Here is a 7835-nt window from a genome sequence, read left to right on the forward strand (position 1 = left end):
GATAACCCAACACATCGGACAGCAAACACCTCAGAGGCCCCGACATCATGGCCAATTGCTGCCTGAGTCAGTGCACAAGGGCTCCACAGTTCCGTCGGGAAAGCGAGCAGGACCCGAAACCAGCCACACAGGGCAGCCTCCCGTTCAGACCCAGTCCTGCTCAGGCTTCCCCTCGTGCCTCCCATCCCCCTCCCACTGCCCCGCCCTGCACTCAGCAGGATGAGCTTTGCAAATGGTAGCGCTTCCCCAACAACTAAGGGTCAGAGAGGCAGCAGAGAGAACAGGTTCCCACCCACTGGGCAGACCCTCCACCCCACCGGCCAGTGTGAATTGGAGGGGAGTACTCTGACCACTGGGGCTCCTCACTGACACCCAAGCCCGCCTACTACACAGAGCCGCGCGGCACTCAGTAACCCAGTTCAGGCAGACGCAGAATCCCCACGTGACCCAGCAGTCTCCCTCCTAGTGACGTGCCCAAAGCATTAAAGACAGGTTCCAAACCAGCCCTTGCACACCGCTGCTCATTAGCAGCACCACTCCCAGTCCCGCCGTCCATCCGTGGCTGAGGATGAAATACAGACTGCGGGATGCACGCACACTGGAGCGGCACTCAGCCGGCGGCGGAAAGGGACAACATATGTGCCGCAACCCGGACAACCTCCCAGATCTACGCACGGTGACAGAAGACAGGTGCATGTGGCCGTGAGGTGTTGCATGGTCCCGTTTACAGGAAACACCCAGAGCAGGTAAGTCCACAGGCAGAGGCAGGCCCACGGCTGCCGGGGACTGAGCAGGAGGCAGGGATGGACCCGGGCCTCCTCTGGGGGAGAGAAAAGTGTTTTGGAACGAGACCAAGGTGACGGCTGCACAGCATGTGGGTGTGACGCCTCGGTGCCTCGGCCACTCTCACGTGGCTGGTCTTCAGTCTCAGGCACTCCACCCCAACTGCTAAACACCTTCAGTCCCTCTGAAGTACCAGTTTATTCAGGTCCTTCCAGTACTGCTGCTAATTCTGCAGGGAATGGAAGACTGGATTATTCGAGGAGTTATAAGGATGAAAAGGCAAACATCCACTTTACTTCTGACTAGTTGGTCAGGGTGATGATGATGGTGGTGATGAAGAAAAGAGGCTTAAAAGGGGCCCCCCAGGTCAAGGCAACACAGAATGCACTGGTCACCTGGGACAGGGCCACGGTCCTCAGCCGGTCCTGAACCTGGAGCCACGGGGACCCGCAGTCAGGGCTGACCCATACAGCAACCAGGTTTGGCATCCGTGTTTGTCCCGCCACAGCTGGACCGGCCCCACGACGTCCCTGAATGTCAGCACAGTCACCACCACAGCTCGGGGATCACGAGAAGGCGTCTCCCAGACCTGTACGTGACAGGACACCAGACAGCTGTGGGTGGTTAGCGCACCGGCCACCCCTGTGTGCGCCTCGCACAGGTTCAGTCCCCGTGCCACCGCAGCGCTGAGGGCTGTGCACTGCTGTCGTCTCCATTCCCCAGATGGAGGAAGTGGGGAGCAGAGAGACCCCGGCTACGCTGGAGACCCCGCAGCTGTCAGGGTGGACTCTCAGAGGTGGCTGCATGCGCCGCCGTCTCTGGGACAGTGTGCCATGTGGGCCCGAGTGGAGACTCCAGGCTCTGTCCCTCCCTGGACCCTTTGTCCTCTCACAGAGACCGTGTCCTCTGACCTCTGGCCCGGCCAGCTGTGGCACCAGGACCACCCACATGCCCTGGAGCAGAGGCTTATGAGCTCCCTGCACAGTGTCTGCACGCCTTTTCCTACATTGCAGATGCGGGTGCCACAAAGTAGCAGCGCGTTGTCTGTCAGTGTGGCGAGCTCTCCAGGGAAAGGGACAGGGACAGTGTGTAAACAGCTCTGCCTTGGAAGTGAAAGGCTTTCCTGTGCTGCCACAGGAAGTCCGAATGAAATGACTTCTTCTTGGGGAGTGGGCGAGGGAGACTGAGTCACAGTCCTGTCTCACTGGTGAGTCCACAGAGGCCTGGAGGCGCATCCTGGACTCCCCCTCCTTCCCTTCCCAGAACCCCAGCGATGCTGTGCCGTGAAGCTCCGGGGAATTCCGGGCTTGGGACCTGCTGGGGAAAGAGGTGCTGGTCTGACGAAGGGCCAAAGGTGAGCCCACGGCATCTGCTCTAGCACCTTCTCCTTCCCGTTCTCCAGGTCGGGGCCTTGAGCCCCAAATGAAAAAGGTGGCCGTGCCCCTAGCCCATGGTGGGTGCAGCCTGAAGACCAGCCCAGCCTTCTCGCTCCACAGCCAGAGCTCTTCACCGCCGTGTCCCCTTGGTTCCCAAGCTGCCCTGAGGACAGGAGAGCGTGGCCAGCGAGTCTGTGGGAGCCGGGCCTGCCTGGCAGAAGCCCAGCCGACAGCAGGTGTCACAGGTGGTAGAAGCCAGGAGGCCGGGACAAGGCTTGAGGCAAACGTAGAGCCATGTGCCTGGTCTTCGATCCAGTGGGTCACTGTTTCAGAGTCAGGTGGTCCAAAACTCTTGAGAGTATCTTAAGAGAACAACTTAAGATATTCTCGCGCTCTGGACGTCGTGCAAGAGGGTCGAAGGTCCCGAGTCTGACACTCCTCGCAAGAACCCTCGCCAGTCCTGGCTGTGCGAGACCCGTGTGCGCGACATCTCGTTCACTCCCAGAACGGAGTCACATGTGCGTTCACGTGTGGGCAGGGGCCCGCCAGAGGCTTCCGGGGGGACTTTCTGGCAAGCCTGGGCTTTGCTTGAATACCCCACTCTTCGCTCTCTAAACCCCGATGCACTCCTCTTTTCCAGGGCAGGGCGCTCGCCCCCGCCCACTGGGAAGGCACTCCTCACCAGAACTGTCAGGGTAGCTGCCCTGAAACCCGGGGTGTGCTCCCCTTTCACGTGCGCACGCTGTCCCGCACCAGCTGAGAGCGCCCTACATTAGACGGTCCTTGGAGTCCAGAACACTGGGGAGGACCCTCTGGTCTGCCCTCCTCACCAGTCACCACGCACACTTCTGAGCCTCCATGGTCCCTCGAACCAAGAGAGTTTTCCTGTTTCAGTGCCAAAAGTAAAACACAGATTGGGGTACAAGGAAACTGCCTCCTGAAGCTAGTGTTCCGCGACCCTGGGGCACCGCCCAGCTGTACCCTGGCCCAGTCAGGGGCCGCCTCCAGAGCCTGGGGGACTCCTGAGTAGCTCATGTGCTGTGCTGACCTTGCTCCCCAGAGGCCTGAGGGCTGCAGTACCAGGCAGCTCCGGCTGTACCTGCACTGTTCCCACTCATCTCAGCGTTCCTCCGTCCAGCACAGGACAGCTCCCTCCAACGGCTCTCCCAGGGGCCAAGGACTTCTCTTGAATTGATGAGATGCCTATTTACCTTGCAAAGCCAGCCAGGGAGTACGTAGAAGGTTAAAAAGGCCTGGAAACGTGGCCCACGGGGTGAAGATTCTGTCCCCTCCAGGGGTCTTTGTCACAGCTTGGTCGTCCACAGCACGACGAGCCCCTTCTGGCTCTTCTGCGCAGGCGTGGGCCAGCAGGGCACCACAAGCCCGAAGAGGGTTTTTGCTGCTGTATTTTGCTTTGCATTTGTTTTCAGCGCATTTCTGAGTTCTTGACCCCAACTCCCCTCAATTCTAGTGGCCAGGCCTGGGGCCAGGCGGGCAAAGTCCCCCTGTGCCAAGCTCAGGAGGTCTGCCGTGGGGGCTCACGGGTCCACTCGGAAGGGAACTGCTCTGAAGACGCAGCGAGGCCTCTCATCTCGTCACGCACGGCCTCCACCTTCTTTCTGTAAGCAGGCTTTTTTCTTTTTTTTTAAATCACACTTCAAATAGCTTAGTCAGAGGTTTTGCCGAAGCACTCAGCGAAAATGTCTGGGTCTGCGGCTTGTTGGCTCCAGCATCTGAAACAGGAAAGGCCGGTCTGGAAGGAGCCCAGCGTCACTCTGGAGCCCAGGCGGCCTGTGGCTGCCCCACACCACCCAGGAACTGAACGGCTCCTTCTCCAGGGCCCACAGTCAGCCCCCCAGCTACTCCACCGCGAGTTTCCGGCCTCCCCCGGCCCCCAAGGAGAGAGTGACCTGGGGGCCCCTCGATGCAGGCGAATGTGCTGCCTTACGCAGACCTCAAAGCCCCCCTTCCAGTGACAACCTCTCCAGGGCCGCTGGACCAGGGTCTGGGTTGGAGGCCCAGTCGCAGGTACCTCTACATAAACAGAAGGCGTCACGTAATTCACCGGTGATGGGTGCTTTTGCTGGAGGCCTGTGGCCCAAGATCATTGTCCAGCCAGAGGGAGAGAGGGGAAAAAAATGAGCAGAAAACTCCGACTTGGCTTTTGTTTCTCAGGGACACTCCCCTCTGTACCTACATCCCCCGAGGCAGGGACCTGCTGACGCTGCTGCAGAGGAGCTGAGCAGCACAAGCAGGGGACAGCTGCTCACCGCAAATGTCCCCTGGCAGCCCTCTCAGGTGGTCCTGCTCCACAGGTCTTTCCCTGGACCAGACAGTTTACAACTGGCGATCTTGAAAACGTGTGTTTTGGGAGGCGGGGAGGGGAGGGCCAGGTCTGCAGTTGACTCTAAGAGGAAGGGGCGCCGGGCTACTGGGCCCTGGCTAATCCCACCTGCTCCCGAGCCCTGCGCTTCTCCAGGTTTCTGGAGTAGCAGGTGCTGTAGCTCCACCCCCGCAGGTCGGGCACAGTTGAGAAAGCCCAGCACGGAGCTCGTGTTTTTCCACTGTGGGCTGAAATCTTACTGCTTCTACAAATCAGAGAAAAAAAACCACCACTGCATCTAAAAACGGGCAGAAACAGGAACGTGCAGTTCAGAGAAAAAAACGCAAACGGCTCTGAAACACATGAAACTGCACTTAACTTCTGTGAAAGCCAGTCTACAGCTCTTTCAAAATGAAAAGATAATTTAAAAAAGACGGCCTTCACTCACAAAAAGAGGGCTCCCGGCCTGTAGGTTCCGTGCTGATTCTTGAACTGGGTGTTCCTTACACAGTGAGCTTCATTTGTGATGATCTAATGATAAAGGTTCTTATATTTCAATTAAGATTGTCAAAAATTAGTAACCGGGAGGAGGGGGGAGGGGATAGTGGGGGGAAGGGTTTCCAGGAACAATAATAAAGGGCACACGGACAAAACCAAGGGTGGGGGGCGGTGAAAGCAACGGAGGGAGGCGGGTTTGGCTGGGCCGGGGTGGGGCGGGGAGTGGGGGGGCAAAAGGCAGACAACTGTAACTGAACGACAAAATAAAACATTTTTTCAGAAGTTACATGGAGATTCCACTTTACCCGTGAGAGACGACGGAGAGGAAACTTCCCGGTGACGGCGCTCACAGGCAGCGAGGAACAGACGCGCGTGCCCCGCTAGTGCAGAGCGGCGCGGTCTCCGCAGGGCTACCAGGCGCGCAGAGCCCCCGACGGCCGGCGCGCGCGGAGAACCACGTGGGCGCGGGTCCGTCTTCACAGCAGCGATCTTAACGGCAAAGGATGGGGGCAACCCAGACGCTCCCTTCAGGGAACAGGTTGGACCAATCACTGCTCATCTACGCAGCGGAGTACCACCCACCTACGAAGTCCGTTGAAAATGCCGCCCGGCGCCCGAGAAATCTGCCCGAGAAATCTGCGACGCGTCGCGTGCACAGAGAGGAAGTCAGGCCGGGAGACGGGGAGTGTGTGTAGCGCTCCACCGCTAGAACACGGGAGCGGCGGCGGCGGCGCGTCCTCGCTGACAGCAGCGAACCGGGCTGGGGAGCCGTGGGGCAGGCAGCGGGGAGCAGAACCGTGGACAGGATCTTGCTCTATCCCTTCGGGAACTCGAGTTTGGAACTGCGTGAAGCTATGATGTAGAAAGTTGCAACAACTGCACCAACAGCATCTAAAACCGCTTCCACACTCCCTCTCACCCGCCCCCACCCAGTCCAGTGAGTCCCGTCTCGGGGATCAGGGGAACCGCACCCAACAGCCCGGTATCGCGAGACACACCTGCCGCCAGCAACGTGCGACCCCGCAAAGCCACGCCCCCCGGAAGGGAGCACCTCGGTCCATCGGCGTCGCGACCTGCCCAGCGGGCCTCAGACGGCGAACGACCCTCAGCCAGAGGTCCTGACTCTTTTTCCATATGGAAGAAGTGGCGCCACTTTCAAAACACCGGGAAATACCAGGCATGGCCTGTGCGTTCCCGGCAGGGAGGTCAGCGCGTAATGACAGCGGGGCCACGCGAGCAGCGTCCACCGGGCCTAGACTGGTGGAAGGCCAGCGTGAGGCCCCTTGCCCCCACAGCAGCAGGGCCGGGGGAACCATCCCGGGCGGAGGGCTTCCAGCAGCTCCTTTCCCCTCGGTTTAGCATCAACCCCACCGACGTGTTTCCAAGCCCCCCTGCCCCGGCCCACCTGCACCCCGGCCGTGGGTTTGCCCCCGGGCAGTGGCTGCTGGGGGCTCAGGCTGAAGTGGGGCTGCTTTCTAGGCAGTGACTGCAGCGGAGGAGGCCCCAGACAGCAGCCCTGGGCGGGAACGACCACGCTTACCTGGGGCGGCGGCGCTGCCTGGCTGCCCCGCGACCAGCTCCGCCGGAGGCCAGGGCAGGGGCGCAGAGCCCGCGGGGCCCTCAGCGGGCTGCCGGTGCGCAGGAGCAGGACGCGCCACCCCCGCCTGCATTGGCTGAGGCAGAACTTCAGTCTGAAATGGCGCCGGAAAACGTGACGCGAGGGCTCTCGCCTCCACGCCCTCGCGAGAACTGCCCTGAAGGCCTGAGACTGGTTTCCCACCACTTCCCACTGTACAGAAGATGGACGGACGTCCTGACCAATGAGCGTCCCCCGAGGGCCACCCTGCTCACCCGCCAGCCAGTGACCTCCCGGAGTGGACTCTGCCACCCGCCCCTTTCTGCTTGCCCGCCTCACTAGGTGACAGCGCCTCACCTGGGCTTGCTCTGCAGTCCCTGAGCTGTAGTCCCTGTCCCCCTGAAACTCGGTTTCCAGTACAGCCCTGCGCCCCAAAAGACATCTCGGCCAGCGCCGGCTGCAGCGGCCTCCTGGGTGTGTAGCAGGGCTGAAATCGCGCAGTGACGAGGCCGCGTCCTGACGGCGCCCTGGGTTGTGCCATGCGGAGTGCACAGCCCACTCACCCTGCGCCACCCCACGAAAGCACTGGAGTGCGCACGTCCTGCTCTTAAGAACCCCTGCTGGGAAACAACTGCTCGTGGCCACCAGCAGCCTCAGGCACGTCCTGCTCGCTCTCTCGCCTCATCACTTTCCCCGGCGCGGTATTCAGTCTTGGGTGGTTCTGCCCCGGATCACACTGCGCAGGGCCGTAACCCAGGCAGGCCTGGGCTGGAGCGGCCGGGGCCGCGTCCGTGCGTCCATGAGGCCCCCAGGACTCCGGAGCTGTGACCCTGTCCCAGCACGTGTCCCGGCCGCGGGAGGGCAATTCGAGCCTGAGTCAGCTCACCGCTCTGTTGAGGCCGGCAGTGCCATCGCCCTCTCCCTCTGGTCGCAGGGACGGCAACGCCACGGTTTGGGATTTGAGTTCGGTTCCCTCTGTCCGCGGCTGGTCGTTGGGCAGGCGTCCCTGAAACGAGGACGGTGAGATGCGCTCACGTGGTCTGATGGCTGGAAGAAGCCTCAGCCACGTGCCCTGTCTGTGGACCCTCAGAGAGGGAGAGGGGCTCCATCCGACTTTAAAGGCCTCCCCGTGGCAGCTTCCCAAGTTCCTCTGGAAGTTTACTCAAGTAAATAATTACCTATTCTTCCACTAATCGAGAAGCGTTTCCTGTTCCAGGACTCCCTGGTCGTGAAGACAGCCACCTTGAACAATAACTCCCTGAAACCATCTAGATTCTCG

General features: G+C 60.6%; 1 long non-coding RNA gene across 2 annotated transcripts; it reads right to left on the bottom strand.

Moving 5' to 3' along the window:
- Window positions 1–521: 521 nt before the first annotated feature.
- On the bottom strand, window positions 522–6219 carry LOC128779624 (uncharacterized). 2 transcript variants are annotated; one of them, XR_008425699.1, is made up of 5 exons: window positions 5979–6219; window positions 5286–5832; window positions 4931–5013; window positions 1179–4747; window positions 522–1012 (listed from the first exon to the last, which is right to left on the bottom strand). It is a non-coding gene; the product is annotated as an uncharacterized lncRNA (long non-coding RNA). The 2 variants fall into 2 exon arrangements; XR_008425698.1 differs by lacking the exon at window positions 522–1012 and having other exon boundaries at window positions 1028–4747.
- Window positions 6220–7835: the final 1616 nt, after the last annotated feature.

The sequence above is a fragment of the Desmodus rotundus genome, chromosome 1 (genome assembly GCF_022682495.2).
Source record: "Desmodus rotundus isolate HL8 chromosome 1, HLdesRot8A.1, whole genome shotgun sequence".
Lineage (NCBI taxonomy): Eukaryota > Metazoa > Chordata > Mammalia > Chiroptera > Phyllostomidae > Desmodus > Desmodus rotundus.